At 44.0% G+C, this 21,175-nt stretch overlaps 1 long non-coding RNA gene across 1 annotated transcript in view; it reads right to left on the reverse strand.

Moving 5' to 3' along the window:
- The window catches only part of LOC110362652 (uncharacterized), a 259,684-nt gene that overhangs the window by 110,635 nt on the left and 127,874 nt on the right, over positions 1–21,175 (reverse strand). The window contains exons 5-7 of the long non-coding RNA XR_010475128.1: positions 7,565–7,662; positions 5,504–5,589; positions 2,546–2,635 (exon numbers count right to left, since the gene is read on the reverse strand). This is a non-coding gene — a long non-coding RNA (uncharacterized LOC110362652). The remainder of the gene's footprint in view (positions 1–2,545; positions 2,636–5,503; positions 5,590–7,564; positions 7,663–21,175) is intronic.

Genomic DNA, 21,175 nt, shown 5'->3' on the forward strand with positions numbered 1-21,175 from the left:
AAATATGATTATTCAAACTGAGGCGCTGCCCCATAGCCCTTTTCATGGGTCTGGATACATTATTCAAATTAACTCTCAGAACAGATTAGTTTAATTACATCACTATGTAGATGCTTCTATTTAGAATTAGAGAGGCCTTAATTCAATTTACCTTAATCCACTTTCAAAATAAATTATAGCAAATGAAGACTTCACTAATTCTAAATGATTGTTCATACTTAGGTTAAACACAGTTTAACTAATTCTATTTAAATGTATGTATCTACTTAATTTTCATTACTTTCCCTTTATGTCACTACAACACATGTTCCCCCTTCTTTGGGCTTGCAAGTGTCAAGCCATAAATGAAATACTAAATAATAATGAGTTAGATATTGCATTCCTTAATGGAGCAAAAATTCTTGAAGAGATTTATGGGATTTCTTTTCTTGCACAAGGATTAGCACATTGGGCCCATTGTTTCCATGCTAAGGTAGTTGTCAATGCACATTGGAGGGACAAGGATGACTTTGAGATTATCTTATTGCACCAAGCATTAGAAGACAGTGTCTGAGACACACATATCCAACAAAAGATCTCTCTGCCATGCTGGACAAGCCCAGCGGGGATGTGATAGCTGAGGAACGTGCCCAAGCCACCAGCATCAACCTCCTGGGATCTCACACTGACAGCCGCTGTGCTAAATGGCTTCTGGCTCCAGGGCTCATTCACTTGCTGTGATGCCTTGTACGATGGAGAAATACCCTCCAGCTCCCGGGTCCTCAGCATCACCTCTAAGACAGGGTGAGGAACCACTTATTTTCACCGGCTCATTGCCCACCCAAATCACTGGCTCAGGACCCTTCAGTGTGGTCATGCACAACCTGGAGAACAGGGGGAACCTGGGGCACAATACACACACGGTGCTTCCCCCACACACAGGTAAGTCAGGCCAGCATTCCCCCTCTGCCCCCAGGCAAAGGCAGGGTGCACCGGGGCTCACAGCACCCTGCTCCCCAAGGCATTGCTGTCCACAGCCTTCCTTTGAATTTGCCTTTAATTCATGTTTGCCTAATCAGAAGCACCAGAAGCAAATTCAGGACACTGCCAAATCTGCAGGTGGCAAGTTAATGCAGTTTGAGTAGCATGACAATGACAAGCCAGAAAGTACCCGAACTCCATAGGTGCTACTAACTCCTGTGCTATTTCCACGCATACAGAGCTCTACAGCAAATGAAAGGACCCCCAGGGTACATTTTCAACAAGGAACAAATTCTCACTTCAGCCATTATGTAAATGAAATGCTAAAACTGTTCTTTTGTTCCTCTGAGGTATTAGTACTACTAATGTGAAGTGCACAAACTTCATAATCGAGTAAAATATTATCTTGTGGTACTTGCAAAGTGCCAGAAGTTTATGGACTACAATCTCTGGGAGACTCACAATGCTCACAGAGCTTTAGATGGCCTTTCACCAAAGTTCAGACAAAAAGCGTTTCCATAATTTAAAATTCTGTTGTAATGTGGAATGGGAAATGACATGCATCTGGCATGTAGCTACTTAGAAATGAAGAGTTAGTAAAATAACAATAAAAAAAGATCTAGTGTGCCTAAGCACACATGGTTTCTCCTGTGTATAACTTATGATTTCAGAGCGCCCTGCCAAAGCTGAGCTGAACTATGAATACCAACTATTTTAGTCTTCAAGAGTTATAGCGCAGGAAATTCACATCTCTGTATTCTTTTCCCTAGCTGTCACTCAGGCTGCTCCTTGTGAAAGACCTGAATCCAAAAGCCAGCTTTGGACATTAATTTGACAGCAGATGGATCAGATAGATTGGACCCCATTCGAGCAGTACAAAGGTGGAATACATTGCCGAGGCGCACGCTGAATTGCTGTAGTGCCTGGCTTATGGTATAACAGCCCTGTTTGCCCTGGCTGGCAGCAGCATTGCTCCGTGGGCTGGAGACAATCTGTCCCAGGGTGCTGCAGACCCACAGGCTCTCACAGACATATTCATCCTGAAGGACACGACGGTCATGCTCTGTGCTGATCCATGAGCAGCACAAGAGTCATGAGAAATCCGTAGGAAGCGCCACTTTCACCTAAGCACCAATCTCCAACCCAGCAGCACACTACAGAGAACTACCTCTGAACAAAGCCGTATCTGCTCTGGTGGCTTCCACCTGCTGACAAAGTTGATAAAGCATCCAAGACAGATCCTCATAGAAACAAATGATACTCTAATTGGATCATCTCTTCAAGAAAATATATCCATCACACTCAGGATTCCACTAATTTAAGTTTCTTGCCTGTACCCAACTTGAACCAGAGCACTTAATAATAAAATTGAGTGCTACAGCTGTAATCAGCAAGACACAAAGGCAGTCCTGAGCAAGTGTCATCAACACTGACCTAAGTGTCCACCATGTCCATCACATTTGGAAATTTGGCTCTGGCCTCCACAAAACCCTACTGAAAGCAGGTGTCAGATGTTCTAGCACTGAGAGATGAGATGCAGAGTCTGGGACACAGACCACAGAAGGAGGAAAGCAATCCTACTCACTCCAGGTGTTGGCATATGTTCAGATTCAGGTGAGACTCTAAGGTAGGAGGCAGGTGGTGAAGAATGGAGCACTGGATCCAAATGAGACACCTGAAGATGAGACAGAGATCATTACTCCCTGGGAAGATGAAAGGCAGCTGGGGTGCAGGTGAGGCTAAGGGGCTGGGGAAGGTGAAGGACATGGGGTAAGGTTTCCAGAGACATTGTCTAGGACAGAGCAGGGAGTGGCTTTCAAAGTCAGCATGCAGACCTGACAATAAGACGAAAAAGGGTTCAGAGCAGGGAGTGAGTTGAACCAGAAGCAGCAGAGGAACGAGCTTGACCTAGATGCCAAGAGCTGTGAAAGAGCAGACAGGCAGAGAGCTTGGGAGCTGCTGGTTACTCTTCCCAGATGAGCGGTAGCTTTTACCGAGCAATGCAACCACAAGAAACACTTCTCTCCACAGCCCCACGTAATTCCAACTGGAGCATTAAATGGTTTTAATACAGGAATAAGTGGACTGAGAAGGGCTCCCTGGGCAGTGAGTCCAGGCTCCTGCAGGACTCACCCGTGTAATCCCTTTAATGCCCTGAGGATGCTCCATTGAGAAGCCAGCTCTGTTTCTTTTTTTTGCCTGACTGCTGTTACTGAACCGTTGTCAGAGTAGCCCTGACCAGACACAAGGAAGCTTCCAGCATCCTAAATTCATGACAAATCAAGCCCCCTTTGCTCTCCTACTAACACTATCCTCAGCTGAAAAAGCTCTTCCCTACTTGCTTGGGTTTTTACCCCTTCATATGCTCACAGGAAGCAATCTAATCCCTTCTCAGCTTTGGTCTGCTTGGCTAAGAAGGCCAAACTCAAGTTTAAATCTATTTGTTAGCTACAACTTTGAAGCAGTTCCCATTAGTTTTCAAACAGAGCTAAAAAGACATGATAGTGACCACTGTTTTTTCCTGCGACAGGCACAAAACTAGAAATATAGACACCTGGTGAATGAAATAGATACAGGATGGTTAACACAGCAACCCAAAGCTCATTTCTACTGCTTACCTTGTGCAACCAGGTAGGATGGTTGAACTGAAGCCAAATCTGGCCCTCTTGGCATGGCAGGAAGCCTGCCAAACAGACATGCCTCACTAACGTCAAATACCTGTATTCAGTGGAAGCTATTTATGTTCCTGCTAGGTCTGCTTTGCAATTCAAAAATTCTAATGCTTCTGAAATGCAGTGTTATGATTGAACACCGGGCATCTTGGACATGGAGACAGACAAATGGACAGCAGGATGCTGCAGAGGGAGGTCACAGCAGTGCAGTCTCAGCAGGGAAAATGAGATGTCCAAAGGACATACACTGGAGCAAGGAAATTTGGGAAGTAAGAGAGGATGCAGACACCAGAAAGGCACAATGTCCAGACAGCTGGAAGATGATGACATTGCCCCATCAGTGAAGTCAAAAGAGAGACAAGAAAACCTACGAAGTGCTGAATTCCCATCAGCATGCAAGGGCAAAACGCTGACTTCTCTATTCCAGACTTACCTGGGTGCAGTAACTGTTCCAAATCAGAGCAGGTAGCAAAGGGCAGGCACAGCCACGAGGACGTGACTTGGAGCAGGGCTGTGCTACACAGCAGCAGAGCTGCCTCAGCTCCACCGCGGTAACACAGACCAAAATGTGCTATTAAACATGTTACTCCGCTCAGCACTGACATATATAAAAATGTTTTTCCGAGATACAATTCACTACAAAAAGAGTTGAGTACGTTTCTCCGTCACAGCAAGAAAAGAAATTGAGTAGCTAGGTTTAAAGGAGAACAAAGCACGTGCCCTGCTTTCTGACCCTGGTTTTTGTTTATTGTTTGTATCCTACACCATATTTTTCTCATTTTCTCCTTCAATTATTTATTAAGGAAAAAAAAGAGATGGAGAACGGTTCTCTGGTCTTGTTTGTGCCACCACTCATGGCTGCTGCTGTGGGAATACAGCTAACAGCAGCTACTAGTGTTTTATTAAAAATAATAAAGTATACCGTTACCATAAAATAGCAATGTGATCAAAAGGATTATTCTCCTATGCCTTTATCTGAGCTCTAACCATAAATTAGAGCTCAGATAAAAACAATCTACTGTAGAGCATATGAAGTCTTAAAAAGCTGATATATTTCTATATAAACTGTTCAGTTAATCTTATATATATATATTACAAAACAACCCCTCCCTGAAAATGTGAATCTCACATATACTTTTTTTTTTTCTTTATGCTGAACCTTTTATTCTGTATTTTATGGATGCACAGGGGGCCGATCGGCTTAACTCTATTGACTTTCATAGTGCTGCTCTGGATCCGGCCCCACTCCCAAGGCAATGAAAAACCTCCCCCCTGCTCGCAGCCCTCTTGGACAGGAACACTGCTCCATCTGCTGGGCTCCTGCACTAGGGACAGGGAAAGGCTGAGGACCAAGTAATATTCAGTGTGTGAGATAAATTCAAGGCATATTGACACCTGGCACTGGGGTATTAAATTTGTCAAGTCAGCCAAAGTCAAGCACAGAGAGCACACGTTGTGTGTCTTCCTAAAATACACACTGTCCTGCAAACAAATGCAAATTAAAAGAAGCAACTGGACACATAAAGAACCCCTACACACCTTATCATTCACAACTCCTATGTGATGCTCTGTGCAAGCACACACACCTACACTGACACTTCTGATGTACAATAACACATTATGGGTTCCCTGAAAACCACAACCCCTCTGCAACATTCTGCTTTCCGACCATCCCCTTTGGTTAAAGCATTGCTGCTTGTTTGCAGATAAATCGTTTTCTTATTTTCAGCCCACAGTACCGACAGTTCTCAGCTGTTACTAATGTCTCTGTTCTACCACCTGGCTCTCTTTTCTAGCTGCTCATATAGATATATATAGATATATATATATATACACACACACACACGGTAGATTACATAGTCAAAACAGACCTGAGGCACAGCCAAACACATCTTCAAGCTCTTGATCTTTCCAATGCAGGCCAGTAGTATTTGTCCCCCACTGCACTCTCATACTCCTTTAAAAATAAGAGTGAGTTAGAAGAATAAAATGGTGTCTTTCTCCATCCACATAACACAGCTTTGCATTGAAACAATCTGTTTAAAATCCATCACATTTTAAAAAAAGTCCTTGTATTGATTATTATTCAAAGCATATTCAGTGACTCAAGTAAAAAAGAAATAAATTAAACATTTGCATTTAACTTCTCTTTTTATTATGCTTTATTATCTTCCTGCATTTCTAAGAGCTCAGACCATGCAAAATATAGGAACTGACTTCCTGGCTTTGTTTTCACTTTCTAAAATATCATCACCTCATAGTCAATTCACTTCAGGGTCCTTTTCATTAACATAAAGCAGTAACATCTGGATTGCAAATGCTGCAAGGCAATATTCATTTATGTAAAAAATGTTCCTGCTGAAAATAAAGAAATAAAAGAAATTCATTCACAGAGGTGTTTTTTATTAACTCAGTAGCTCGCGAAGGTTGAGAACAATATCTAAACAGAGGGACAGCGTGACCTGCCCAAACCACTCACTGATGGCTTCAAACCCAGATTTTTGGGATATGGGTATTGCCAGACAAATTGTTGGGGAGAACCTCTTGCAGCAGGAAGCATTAGCAGAAGCCTGTGCTGCTCACCTTCAGCCCGCTCGGGCACTGCCCATCGCACCACCGCAGAAGCAGAGATCATCTGGGAGCTCACTGAGCCGCAGGAGGAGAATAACAGGTGGCAAGTGAAGGGAGCTCAGAGATGATGAAGCGAACTGGTTTTATGTATCCAGGGTGCATAGTAAAGCAGCAGTCTTAATACTTATCCCCTAGCATTAAGCATTATATTGATGGAGTGACTTTTTGGTCAGAAGCCATCTGCTGTTTCCATGGGTAAGAGTCTAAAAGAATTTGCAAAGCTGGCTATCAAACCAGGAAAAGTTTCATTTGGCTGTGGGTGTTTCCATGAGGCACCAGACCAGCAACAACACTGAGATGCAAAATAAATCCTTTTCTGAAACAAAGCAGAGTGCAGGAGGCCTCCTGCTGCTGAGGCCCCAGGGCAACAGGGGCTGACATTTGCTCACATAGCTGCCCTTTGAGATGCAGAGGGCAAAGGTTTGGTCTTTCTGGGAGAACTGGGATAACTCCTGGTGTTTCCAGCTGAGATGGGCAGGGGTTACACTTGCTGGGTTTACGGATTTCAAATCTGGTAAGGACAAAGGAGGAAAGGGGAGACAGGAGGACAAGGACAGCTTGGAGGGGAAGCAAAGATGAAGCAGGGCAGGAAAGGGACACCAGGAGCACCTCTGGCAGAAGGGCAGGATCTCATGCACATCCTCTGGGGCTGGGCTGCAACAACAGCCCCCGTCCCTTCAGAACAGGTCAGGGAGGGCAGGGTATGGAAAGAGAGTGATGTGCTGTCCTCTGAACAAGTTCAAAATTAATTTACATTGCCAACTACCTCCACATGCCCCAGTGCTGGTCTCTTAGTTTCAGAGCAGTGAATGCACCATAGAATCATAGAATCACAGAATAGTTTGGGTGGGAAAGGACCTTCCCAGCTCCCCCAGTGCCCCCCCTGCCATGAGCAGGGACATCTTCACCAGCTCAGGTTGCTCAGAGCCCCGTCCAGCCTGGTCTGGGATGTCTCCAGGGATGGTTCATCCACCACCTCTCTGGGCAACCTGGGCCAGGCTCTCACCCCAAGCAAAATAAACAGCATCATTTAAAGGTGAAACCAAGTCTTACAGAGCTGGTGTTACGTAGCCTCAGAGCTGACAGCCTAAGATAAGATCCCAAGACACAGGTAGGAAGATGGGCAGCCTTTCAAATTTTCAAGAAGGTCAAGGCAGAGGCGGAGGGAGAGTGAAAGACAGGCCAGCCTGGCAGGAGCAGCCAGGACTGCTGCTCTGCTGTCACTCCCCTGGCACAGAGCAGCCAAATCCCTTCAGTTGTCAAACGTGCACTATGCTATTGTTAATGATGCTATTACTTACCATATGTTTAGCAGTATGGCTGGATTTATTCAGTTTATTCAAATGCGGAATTGAATACTTCAGTATAGCATGTGGCCTCAAGCTCAGGGGGGTTTGAACTGTGGGAGAAAGCAAAAGCTATTGCAGAGGAGGAAAAATGTTAGTTACTTAACAAGGTCAATAGCATAAATTCTTATTTTGTTTACTTCGGAGAGCACAGAAGCCAGTGCTTACACCCTGTTTCTGTTAATTATTTTCAGAGCAGGCTGTAAAATCATTTGCTCTCCTACCTAAAATTGTTCTTTATTCTGCTAGAAAGAGCTTCCAGTCATTTCACCCAGGAATGACTATACTTTGTGGACAGTAAATTGATTCTTTTATATCCTCACAGATGGGGTCAAGCTATAATATTCAGAGCCAGTGATTGCAGGACCTAGAACATTGGTTCAGCCACTTGAAAAAGTAAAGGTTATTTGTAAAATTTAGATTCAGGTTCAGCTTCCAAACCTGCCCAAAGGTTTGGGTTATCCAGTGAGAAAAGCTTGTTAAGAGCTGGCTTGCTTTATCTCTTAACCATGGGTGCTCAAAACCTGTAGCTCCCATCAATTTCATACAAACCTGGGTTCTGCATGTTCAAAAAGCAAGGCCTGGTAATTGCTCAGAGTAGTACAATGCTCCAGAAAAAGATGTAAATAAAGTCTTACTAAAAATCATATTCGTTCAAAAGAGAAATAAACACAAGAGTTGTCTTGTTTCCCTTTGCCTTGCTTCTGTAAAGCAGATGTTGACACCAACTATCTGACCCATAAAATATCTCCATTGGATTCTTATCCAGTAAAACCAGTTTAATTCCCAAGATCATCTTATTACCAGAACTTACTCTGGTAACCAGGTACTCCCAGCTTAGAATACCCTGCAGATGTGGCTGCTTTTACAGAATAATGCAGCACACCCACCTATTTTACCCCTGCCAGTGTCATATTCTGGCTTTTCTTCGATGTATCTAAGCATAGCTCTAAATCCATCACTACCCCAAATTCTTATTCTGGTAAGCCAGGTAATAACAGTTGACAGAAAGGAAGCTTCTTCCAAAATTATTAAAAATACCATTTTATTGGAAGTCTTTAATAAAGCCAGTAAAACTCAGAGCTTGTATAAAATGGGAATTATGCTGGCTGATTTGCAGTTTGACTGGATCACGTAGTCAAGAGAAAAGTAAACAGAAAAATTGCAGAATAGTAAGTGTAATCATATTATTTTCCAAAGCAGCAAGGAATGTTGCAGGACCTCTCCAGCTATTTAACGTGAAATATCCTTCAAGATATTAACTCATCTCAGAATAAAATGTACTTGTTCAGTGCCCATGAACTACACCTTTACTGGCCATGGTTTCCAAGGAACAGACATGGCAGTAATTAGTGGGGCATGAAAATCAATTCTGACGACTCAACAGACAATCTGCGATGCGGAAGTGACGGTGCCTGGAGTAACAAGGAATATACTTTACATTCACAACAAGACAAACTCTTCCTTTGACCACAACCACACTTACATGACACTATAGTTTCAAACCAAACTAGTAGCAGCTCTGAACCCAACCATTACATGGAACTACCAGGTGAAGCACCACTCCTGAAGATAAAAACCCGCATGCTGAAATCAGTGCTGCGACACCAACTCTTTGCCTGGCTTTCATGAAGCTACTGGAGCCTTCACCCCTGAGTCTGTCCCTAACAGCCACGTCTGACCTGGGACACTTAGAACACGCTATCATTCCACGCAAACAAGGAGATGACAACATGGCCCTCGATCCCTCTAATCCCCTGCTTCTGCTAAAAGGGTGTTAATACGTCCATACATGCCTACCAGCGCATTGACAATACATGGAGCTGATACTCACTTCATGCAGAGTACCAGTTCAAAAAATCAATTCCAGTTACCACCATAGGAACATAACATCCCAACACACACTAGGTGACGGGAGTATTCCATATATCATTTTAATGGATCTTCAAAACAGAAAGCCCATCAGCTTCTTCAAGACTAAAAGGTACTTTGGCAGAGAAGAGCAGCCATCAAGCAAATTCACAACAAAAAAGTGTGAACAAAACCAGCAAGTTTCTTCTGCAAACAACATCACATGCTCCCTGTAGATAGAACTGTAATTTACCCAAAGCATCACTAGCCCAGCTGAGAGGCTCCTATTTCACAAGAGCACACACAGACAACCCTGAGAGGCACCTCATCAACGGATAATACAAGGATGGTGCTTGCAGTGCCAGATCTTGGTTAAAACAGAAAATGTGGCTTTTCAGAGTGACTTCAAGGCTGAGGTGCTTTGTAGCATACACAAAACACTCAGTGAGTAACTTGATGTCATTATCACTATGAGCCAATACAGCACAATCATTTGTGAACAACAGCTCATCAGTAGCTGCCTTCATTACTTTTACCTTTGCACACAATGCTGCAGATGTGGGGCCGCCAGCATGATGCCAAATAACGGAAAAACAAATCCTCAGTTGCTTGTAATTCTATTTGTAACAGCAAAACATCCTCAAGGGGACCGTGATGGGAGCTGGCAGCTTGTCTCAGTGCCCAGAGCTGCTGGCACAGAGCTCCTCGGCCAGGCTGGACCAGCCCCTGTTGTACCGAGCAGCCTCTGACCATGCTGCTCCCAACACAGCCCTGTTTCCATTACAGCTGGGGTGTAAAAGACTAATGGTATAAGGAAATTTCAAGCATAAAGGTATCAGAGTAAGCAGAGAAATAGAAAACTACCAGATATACAGAATAGGGAGAGAACAACGCTACACGTAAAAAGAAATTTTAATAAGACACTTCCTTTGGGCCAAGATCTAGGGCCTGGCTTAGTGAGGTAAAAGGCACGAGGAAAGAACAGCAGCGGATGCAAAAGCATCTGGGACTGAAAACAAACAACAGAAAAAAAGAGCAACATTTCAGACCTTAAAGTAGAAACTTAACAGTGGCAGGCTGTTCTTTAGCAAAAACACTGCTTTGATCTGGCATAGTTCTGCCTATGGGTGTGCTATCCCAAGTATTTCAAAGAAATCTCTTATCATGTGTACCTGCCTTGGAGAAATCATACCACTAAAGGAACAAAAAGGTTGATTGTTATTTTAATTGAATTTGTTTTCAATTTATTTTCAAGCTGTCTGGGGGAAACCTTTTACACATGCATTGTTTGATTTGTTTTTAACTTTGGTTCCATTATCCTAATAATGAAGCTTTTAAGGCATTTTAAGAAGCCTGTTTGTCAAAAAAGTTACTCGTGTTGATCAGATCAATACCTACGAAAGTGCCTGAAAGCACTAAATAAATATGGATTAAAAAAAGCGCCAGCATTATTTTACAGAACTTGGGGTTTGTTGTGACCTCAGATGCTCGGCATGAATCACCGACTTGATCTCTGCCAACATACACATCCATGAGCTAATGCGCCAGAGGATTATTTTCCAGCATCCTTTAATGCCGGCTGCCTGCATGAGGTCTCTTTTTCAAAGGTGCTGAACGCTTCCAGCTCCTGCTGCTCCCCGCATTAAGCTCAGGGACAAACCAGGCCAGAAGGACTCCTTGAATGAGATTAGCAGTAAAGCCAGGATTTGTGCTACAAGAGGTTAATTAGTTTTCTAGGTAGTTAGCTAATAGTTCTTTTCAATTTTATAATAAACCAGAGGTGTATGAGCTGCAGGAAAGGGCACGCTGCATGCGGAAAGGGCTGTTGGGCAGCTCTGCTCTCCTTCTGCAGAGGGCGTTGGGATGACGCCCTGGACCGTAGCAGCTCTTCTTCCCACACAATCTCCTTCTGCTGCCCTGAAAGCAGAAAAGGATCGGATAATCCCCTGCTCAGACCAGAGGCATCCTCCCCCTCCGCCCTTCACCCTTAGATCTGGGGAGCCATGCTGGACCTTTTTGTAAAATTACTTCTTCTGCAAGCCCGGATGGTGCGGAGGTGCCGAGGACAAGGCACGGGGAGCCCCTGGGCCAGCAGCGTGGGAGGAGGGATGGCTGGTGCCAATGCACCGCGCTCTGCCCAGGGCCAGCTCCTCGCCTCCTGCTTCTCCTCATCCATTTCTTTCAGGTCCACCTGCAACTTCCCCACTGCTCACCTCCCTCCCACTCTTTGAATATATCAAATTCACTAAAACATCCGATGGCACAAGAAATTGAGGGGTATTTTGTTTCTTTCAAATGTGTTTTTGTATTAAGACAAAAAGGTTTTAAAATTGATCTTTTCACTTCTGAGCTTTCTTCAAGTGATATGCACATCATTTTTTAAAGATGTTTGGAGTATTTTCAAATTTGGAAGCAGTTTTCATTAATAATAAAAAAGACTTAGCTAATCTTCTAATGATCACTTTCTTTAGAGTAGTTTTAGCTCAGTTAACAGTCGAGTTCGCTTGATGCAACAGCAGTAGCTTATACTTAGCTCTTAGACACTCTTTTTGCATTTATGAAATAAATTAATCATTTATTTTCCATAGTAGTAAAACAGCTGGGTGGCATTAGACAGACAGGCCTCATTTTATGTTATTATTTCAGTGGAGATCTATTAATTTTTCTGAATATAAGATTTCTTGAAAAGCAGAAATGAAAGGACCAAAATGACTTGGAATGAGTTGTTTCTGTCACTCTCTTTCCTTCCCTCTAGCCCTAATAAGGAAACAAACTGTCAACACCATTAATTTTTTAAACACTATTTTGAAATTAAATATTGACCTAGGTTTTTAAAAGACAGAGCAGTTTTAAAAATTGAAGATCAGAGAACTGAAGTACTTTTTCAGAGCACAGAGTATTTCTTTTCGGCCACTGAACTATGACTGCTCATTCCACCCAGCCAATTTTTCACTTTTACTACTGATCCAAAATATACACGATTTACTCAGCTCTACCTTCACCTAAGCGGAAAACCAGAAGTTTTAATAATCTGGAGAGGAACCTATTTAATGTAAGGTCCCTAGGGAAGGACCTGCCATTAGTCACATGTTTGTTCAGCATAAAGTTCAAATCTCAGTTCACTGCGAGGCCACATTGCAATACATGTAATGAGAAAGCCTTATGGCCGCAGGATTCATTAAACAGCCCCTACAGGTCAGAAAAAGAGCAGAAATGCTAATGTGGGTACCCTGGGCCAAATTTAAAACCCAGGGAATGACACCAAGAAAGTTCATTTGAAGACACAGGGAATCTCTCAAAGCTGCAATAGTGTTGTTGTAAAGTCACGCCAAGGAGTGACCGCAGTTCATGTTCTGCACCCAGCGGCACAGGGGAAAGCTGCAGCTGCCCACCCGTGCCCCGGGCAGGTCTCACCATGTGTTGGCCCGTGGGCACAATACACGAAAAACAGCTCCAGCTTATTTTCTTACAGGTTTTTTTGTGTCTCCTCATGAAAGTACTAAAGCTGAGGAGTGTTATTACTATGCCCTCAGGTTGCACCACCCCTCCGTGAACCAAGGAGCACTTTCGGGCAGTCCCAGAGAGACAGGTAAAAACCTCAATAAGTACTAGACAGGCAGAAGGCAGCAGCCTGGCCCAAAGTAAAGGCCATTGTTGTACATGGGTCTTATGAACAGGAACCTCTACAGCTAGACCTGAGAAAGCAGCTCTGTTAGTAGCCCTGGCCTGGATCAGCTTGCTGCCGGCAAGACAAATCTGTGCCTGGGCAGATCAGTGGGTGCCAGAACCAGAGGTGGGAGCCCCGCCACCCTCACACGGCTCTGGGGGAGCGGGGATGTGCACCACAGCTCTGCTGCACCCCGAGGCTTTGGGAGACCCCAGACTGAAGGCTTGTCCAGCCAATAAGACCCATGCCATGAACAGCCCTGGGCTCTGTCAGTTTGGCCACCAGCTGGTGTCCATGTTCCTCTGACTACAAAACCTTCATGACTCCTATCCTCAATCCCTTTTAGCAGCCGACAAAGCAGGGAGGACATGCGGCTCTGGCCTCCTTGGGTGGGTACTACCATCACCCTGGTCTCTCAGTATGTCCAAAGGGTATGACATGGTCCTGGTGACACCTGCACGCCAGCCTCCTCACCGTCCTCACAGACTGCTGAAACAGATGATGCCACCACCACTGCCCTCCTGCTTGTGCTTTAATTTCTGCTCCCTGCCATTCGCAGTAGCGAACAATGATGCATTACAGTTTTCAGGTGCCTAAGGCTCAGAGAGCTTTCCTAGATATAATCAGCAGAAAAGAAGGATTCTGCATCGAAAGTCAGTGCCAACATCCCTGCAGTGATAACCATCCCCGTATAATTAAAATGAACATTTCATAAAATGTCATCTCCAAGCAGCATATTTTAGATTTAAAAAAAAAAAAAAAAAAAAACATTTCCAAGATCAAAAGAAGAGAATTATAATTGGGAAAATTGGGAAAGGGTGGAGGTGGGGGATGACAGTGTGACAGCCCCAAGAAGTATTACTATTATTATGAGGCAAAGTTTGCTAAAATGCCAACTGCTCGCCCACAGTGAAAGGAAGCACCAGTTTACTTGTTAATCGCCTTAATTAATTAACTGGCATTGTCCTGGATTTCCTGAAGCTGGGTTTACTGTGGGAATCAATTTTAAAGAGCTTCCAGAAAGAAAATTTAAATTTCTGCTTAAAGACTTTACAGATTAGTAAACAAGAGCCTGCTTCCAAACCATTTGGACAAAACCACAGCCATGATTTATGGAGACACAGTCCTTTTTCCCATAGAGCCTGTCATGATCAGCTATATTGACCTGCTACACAGCACAAAGGTCCCTGAATTAATCCCTCTTCGAACTACAACATCTCTGCTAGAAAAACAGCCCATCCCAATAATAAAATTGGCAGCGCAGCAGAAGCTGGCATCAGCGCGGTGTGCTGTACCAGGGGCCGGCTCCCACTGAAAGCCCTGCTTCTTTCCATCACCGATTTGTTCTCTTCCATACTCCACCTACAACCGGCCTTCCCTTCTGCTAGGATAAAGGGCAATTCGGCAAGCCCTTGCTCCCGGTACAAGCACTTACAGATGGTGACTGACTTTTCATTACCAGGGCTGTGATCTTCCAGACTTCCCCAATTAAATGGGTATGAAACAGGCCATGAGCTTTCTCATAGTCCTCTAAGGCCACTACAGTTCTTAGCATGCTTCTCAAGTTTGGGACATAGTTGCATCCAGTGCCAGATATTAGGGCATCATCTTCTTCCTGAGAGTCATGTTAATATACATAATTATCTGCTCCATACCTTCCGACCACAACGTCACATTAGACTTTCTCCCATCCAACCTGTGCTCCAAGTCTCACTTTAATTGTTGTTTCCAGGGTCAGTGATTCTCACTCTGCAAATGTGATCTCTGCTTTGCTGCAGTTAAACAGATCTTAAAGCTACATGTTACATGAAACAGTAGCTACAAAAGCACAAACACACACACAAACATCTTCACAACTTGAACTTAAGTCTTCCCATGTTCATCAGGGCCCTTTCTTTCCTCAAGCCCTGCAGAAGGCTTAGTTGTGGGATGGTACTCAACCCACTGAGGCCTGAACACCCACAACATCCTTTGTGATCAATGGGCTTTTGGGGTTCATTTCATCTCACCTGTCTTACACATCTATTTTGGGACAGTGAACGACACTTGCAAAGGACCAGTTTCCTTCCACTGACTGTACTAGAAACTGCATGTGTCCAAACTGAGATAAACATACCTATGTCAGGTTAGTTGAATCTCACCCTTTGAGTCTAAATAATATACTGCAGATAAATATAACATGTATGACCTTATTAAAGGGCTCCAGTAGTAAAATACCCATCACATAAATATGAAAGTGCATACTTCTTTAAATAATAGATTTTAAGTGCTAATTTCGATGTTAGATTCTGCTCTTACATGCGTGTAACAAGACAAGAGGGAGTAAGGGGTTCTCTGAGCTCAGTCCTTGTAAAGAATAGCTGGGTGGAATCAGCCCATTCCAAAAACAGACACATGGGGATGGTTGTTCCCTTCTCCAACATGGGCAGCACTACAAAATGGGGATGGAGAATGCATTCCTCTCCTCTATATATTAACATCTCAGTCCCTTTCTGCCTAGGAGTGGCAAGAGAAGGTCCCAGCATAGGAACCTTTTTCTTCTCTTTCTATTTCATGAAAGAGCTCATTTGACAAAGGCAAAATTTTCCCTCAAGAAAACTATGTTCTGTGGAAGAAGGGCTCAACAAATCTAGTCAGGTCTAACTTCCATGGAGACATGGAATACATTGAAAGTCTTCACTTTTAAAAAAATCCCTCTCTTGTTACTGAGTTGCTGGGCCAGATGATATCTGAATAATCCTGCAGAGCAGAGGAAACCAGTGCTGGACAACTAGCAGAACTCTCCAGCATCACGGGGCTTTGCTTCAACAATATGAAGTTTCAGCTGACAGCTTAGTCTTTTCTCTGGAAAAACACTCAAGTACTGACACAGAGCCATGGATAAGTCATGTGCTGGCCCATTGCCCAGCTCAGTGTTTGGTTTGGCTTCAGCAGTTCAGCTGACACACACATCCTTCTGCGGTCTTCCATTTCCCCTACTGTCCCTTTCTTCTCCTGCCCCACCACTTTCCATCACCGCTCAGCCCACTGTGCACGATCCTCATTCACAAGTAGGGTTGCATGTGCTGCCCTCTTCATGTTACACAGACTGTTTTGTGCCTTATGGTGCAAGTTATCACATTAATAAACAAACAAACAAATAAATAAATGAAAACAGGGTTGAGCAGGATATGCTAGACCTGACCGGAAAAGGCAAAACAGCCCAAAGAAGAGAGTGGGAGATGATGTAGTTGTGTCACATCCAGCTTTTTTACATGGCCACATATACTGCCTCCTGGAGCAACAACCCAGCCCATCAAACAGACTCAGCCTTTCTTTCACCTTTGTAGGCACCAGCCACTGGTAATTTGTGCCATTAATCCTGCCTGTCACTAAAGCTACGGCATACCCACACGCTACTAATACTGTACAACAGCTGAATATACTGCATAAGAGCAAGAATCTTCTTAATGGACTTCTGCAGCAAGAGTGGTAAATGGGGGTGTTCCCAGCTACATATATCCTAGTGAGAAGTAATGAACAGCACTCCCATAGCATTTTGCTAATAACCTCAAATAGAGTGAAGAGTTCAGCTGGGAGGGGCGATTTTTTTTTTTTTTGTAAAAGTTTGATGAGCTTTCACAGTCCAATATTTCAGAGCTTGCTCGTTGCTAATTAAGGGTTAGTATACTAAATTAGCAGTAAATTAACGTTCATTTCTCTGCTAGTACACTAGAGCTGCAGGAAATTACCCAAATTATTCAGGTAGTGACATTCATCACTGGATGGAATGACTGTAGCTTAAACAAGATTTAGTGCTACTCTGTAGATAATATTCACAGCTGCAGTGGCAGAGAGGCAGGCTCCCTCATTCACAGTAATTTTGACAGCATAGGTGCCGAGATAGGGTAAAATGTTCATCTGTTGATTCTTGAGGCAACAGGGCATGACAGACCATGCACTGATGAGAGATCACCGCATGCTTGGGGTGCAAATGGGGAGACACCTGGCTGGTGGCTGCGAGTGACTGAATACTGCTGTAAAATGAAAATATCACCCCAAAAATATCTCTGTGCAGTTGCTGGGAATAATTGATGTTGGTGCAGCATTACTTCAAACCAGTCGTAAAGCTCCATCTGTAGCTGCAGTTCCACAGACATTTCATAATTACGTTTAATATTGCAATCCCCTATTTCTAGGGAGGATTCGGGGATCTCTGCGCATTTGTCTAAGGGGTAACCATTTTGCCTCGTGCTTAGGAGCTTACCTTCCTCCTTGGGGGAAGAGAAGCTGCCAACTGCCTTCAGAGCACTCCCCCACCTCCTTGTAGGTCAAACCCAACTCAACCACAGCAGTCTGAAGAGCTTACAGCCAGACAAGCTTTTGATGGTCTAGCACAGAGGTGGTGGGCACCTTACTGCAGCCGTATGCCCATATCCCAGCAGAGACCTTTCCCAATCCATCCACCTTCAAGGAAAAAGCTACACTTGAAGCGCTGAAGCCTGAAGGTCACTGTGTTCCCAGGCCAGGTGATACGCAGTTAATTTGTCACTGGGGAGGATTTGTACCGCCATTATCCACCCTGCCCTACTGCAAACAATATCCTGCTGCTTTCACCAGCCATCCACTTGGAGTACATTCCACACAAGGACTTCAAGTCAACACCAAACATTTATGAAGAATGTAAAATTTGCACATTAGGGCTCTCCTAGGCACTCTGGGCTTTTGGGCAGGGTACAAGCAAGGTGTGCAGGGAGGGAAGGTCCCTGTGGTAAGAATGAGAACTGTCCATGCCCTAGTGCATATCAACAGCAAAGGAGCCAAAAAGCAGGAGGGAAGAAAAGAACCTGCATGAGGAGGAAAATGGAGACTGAGAACAAAATGCTGCCGCTTTCTTATTCACCAAGGCTGCATGTCAAGGCCCAAAAGCCCTTAATAACTGAGAAACTCTTCAGGATACCATTTTACCCATAATTATACTATTAAGAACACAGTCACTCTGTAAAACACATACGCGTGAACAGACACAGTTACTTAGACAACAGGATATATTCCATTTGATCACAAAGAAGTCCATGTGATGTCTGAAGCCTTGTACAAAATGGCAGCATGGGTCTTTACACTCTGTCTTTGAATTTTTCAGCACTCAGATAGGAGGAATGAGCTGTTGCCCCCTGCAAATAACATCCCAGTCTAAAGCATGCATGTTTTTAAGCTCATGGATGGAGGTTTCAGATGCCACCACTATTAATTTTCACTCTTCTGGCTCTATTCCTTATCTGCTGCTGGCAATCACAGTGGGATCAAGAATGAGTCTCAAAATAGGAGGAAAAGACAGTTGTCTACTAGTGCTTTTTACATTCTCTCACAAGCAGCACAAAGCAGGGATGATAATGCATATCTTAATTAACTAAAGCCCTCCACAAACTGTCTGGGGCAGGTTTTTATAGACGCTGGCTTCTGGCTGGACAACTGGCAAGCAGACTTTTACTGCCTGGAAACAAAGGCATTGCAAAAAGCCAGTAAGTTAAATCAATGTTCTATTAATTCATTTTTAAAGTCTCACAGGAACATAGTACTCTTTGTCCAAAAATGTTCCTGAGCTTTAACAGCTGCGCTGCTAGCACGGCAAGCAGGAGAACAGGCTTCTCAGATGTCGATGTGTGCAGGGACATTGCTCTCTCCAGTTTAAAAATCACCAGGCTACACAAAGCTGGTATCAGCTCTATTTTGTCACCCATCTTGCCCTTAAGATTAAAAATCACCAGATTGCTGTGCTAGAAAGAGCTGCTAAAAATGAAAGAAGAAAATATCTAGGGTTTGTGGGGTGGGAAGAACCCCCCAAAACCCCACAGTTTGTGTCTCTTTTCTCATCCTTCATGGTATAGGGTCCCCATGCATGCGCATTGACACTGAGCAGTAGCAGAAGGAATAAATTTCCCCCCCTGGAGTGGCTGTACAGGGTTGACAGCCTAAGAGAAGAATCTATTTATTTGCTCCTTCATGACCTGCAACAAAGAATGAATTTTGCACAGCGCTCTCAGGAGGAACAGCCACTGTCTCCCCTCCCAAAGGATGAAATTTGCTCTCCCTTGGTTTCAGGCTTGCTCTGCCAGGCAACACAGAGAAAACACAGCAAGGGATCTGAAGTCCCCCAGATCTTTTTTAGTGCTGTTTATCCTCAGAGACATAGAAGGGGCAGGACTGCAACTCTCATTAGCCATGGCCCCATCTGAGCCCCCAGCAACAGCTCTCTGCCTTACAAAGCCCTTCCCGCAGGACCGAGCTACTGAGAGCCTCAGTGGAAAACAGCCCTTCCAAATGTCAGAGACCATTGAGGGGAACGTGGAACAAAACCCGACACTACAAGAACAGATGAACAGAAAAACCCAGATATATTTTTTGGTACTGAAGCTGCATTATGATGCTGTGTGGGGCTGCAGAAGCGGCAGCTCCCAGCTTTGGGGCTGTGGTGGGTGACTGCACCCCAACCTGGCCCCATGGCCAGCACCATCCTCGAGAGGAGCAGTAACCGGCTCACCCCATATTCAGTAACACTGCTCTCCAGTAGCTCACAAAGCCTGTACGTTTTACAGAGGGCTGAGGTTGCTGCAGTGACTTCCCTAAGCTCACCCAGGAGGTCTGAGCAGAGCCAAGACCAGACCGCAGGTTTCCCGTGTGCCAAGTTACCAGCTCTCCATTAAGCTAAACTGTCCTACAAGCATAAAGCGCCTCAGAGCACAATTTTTGGGCACGGAGTAGGAGCTGCACAGAGCAGAGCATCTGTGCCGGCGCTGTACCCCAGGCTCAGCCTGCTCTGACTTTGCCCATCCATCTGTACCCTCCCCTTCTCCCAAAGGGCTCTCCCCAACCAAACACTTCTGTACATTTTGGAAGTATTTCCATCCATGGAGATATTTCCTATATGTTTTTAACTTTCCACATTTTTCAAAAGGAAAAAAATAAAAAAGGGCAATTAATGCCTTGCAATGACAAATAACGTATGCTGTGACATTGGAAAACACACAACATCTTATTAACAAATGCTGAAGAACTAGTCTGTTACAGGGACTAAGTCAAAGTGCCAAATTTTTAATGCTGTTTACCAAATCAAACAGACATTTCGCAGTCCACCTGTTCCTAGTGCTGCTGACTTCATGATAGCCATTTTCTGAAGCCAGAGAAATAATTACTAGGCCAGTTTATTGATAGCAGCTGGTTTGGAGAGAAAAAGTCCAAAATGTGCAATAATTAAAGACTGTAGAGGATGCAAGCTATGAAAAGGACAAAGAAAGTAAAACAAACCAGTCCAGAAGGGGCAAATAGACACCTTCCATGGGAACCAAAAATCTCTCCTCCTCCAAACTGATGTATTTACAGACAACTCACCAGGAAGTCAATAAAGGTGGGAAGGGGGATAAAACCAACAAAACAAACTCTTTTTTTTAATCCAGGAATTATAGCCCAGCGGGATTCAAAAGTTCTGGAGTCAGGCAATGGCCTAGAGACCAACCTGTGCCAACTGCTTCAAAAGGCGCTGTAAAAATCCCATAATAGAGGATTACGCACCAGTATGCCTGAGGGAGAAGATGCATTTAGCGTATGGCTGGAAGTACAAAGGATGAAACTCCAGCCCACCTAACTGCAGATGCTATTGCTAATCATACAAACGATGCCAATCTGTCGGTCTCAATATCCCACCTTGTGGCAATGAGTCCCGTAGGCTAATTAAAATTTAGGTTAAAAGTGCTTCCTATTAAATCTGTTCAATGCATTGACTTCGAATTTAATTTGATGTCTCTTTTTCTTCTCCAAGAGTGGAAAAAGTCATGGCATTGTTGTTTTATTTATAACCATCATAGGCTGTCTCTCAGTGGCACATCCCATGTATTGTCTTCCCTAAAATAAACAGACCTAACCTTTTTGCAGTCTCTGCTTGCATGCAAATCTTCTCACTAAAGTATTTTTTGTGTCTCTGATTAGGTTTGTTGCCCTTCACTGAACCTTTTCTATTTTCTGCTCTATCATTTTTTAATTAGGGTAACCAAACCAAATATGCCTCTCGAGGT

This window comes from Columba livia, chromosome 10, assembly GCF_036013475.1.
Source record: "Columba livia isolate bColLiv1 breed racing homer chromosome 10, bColLiv1.pat.W.v2, whole genome shotgun sequence".
Lineage (NCBI taxonomy): Eukaryota > Metazoa > Chordata > Aves > Columbiformes > Columbidae > Columba > Columba livia.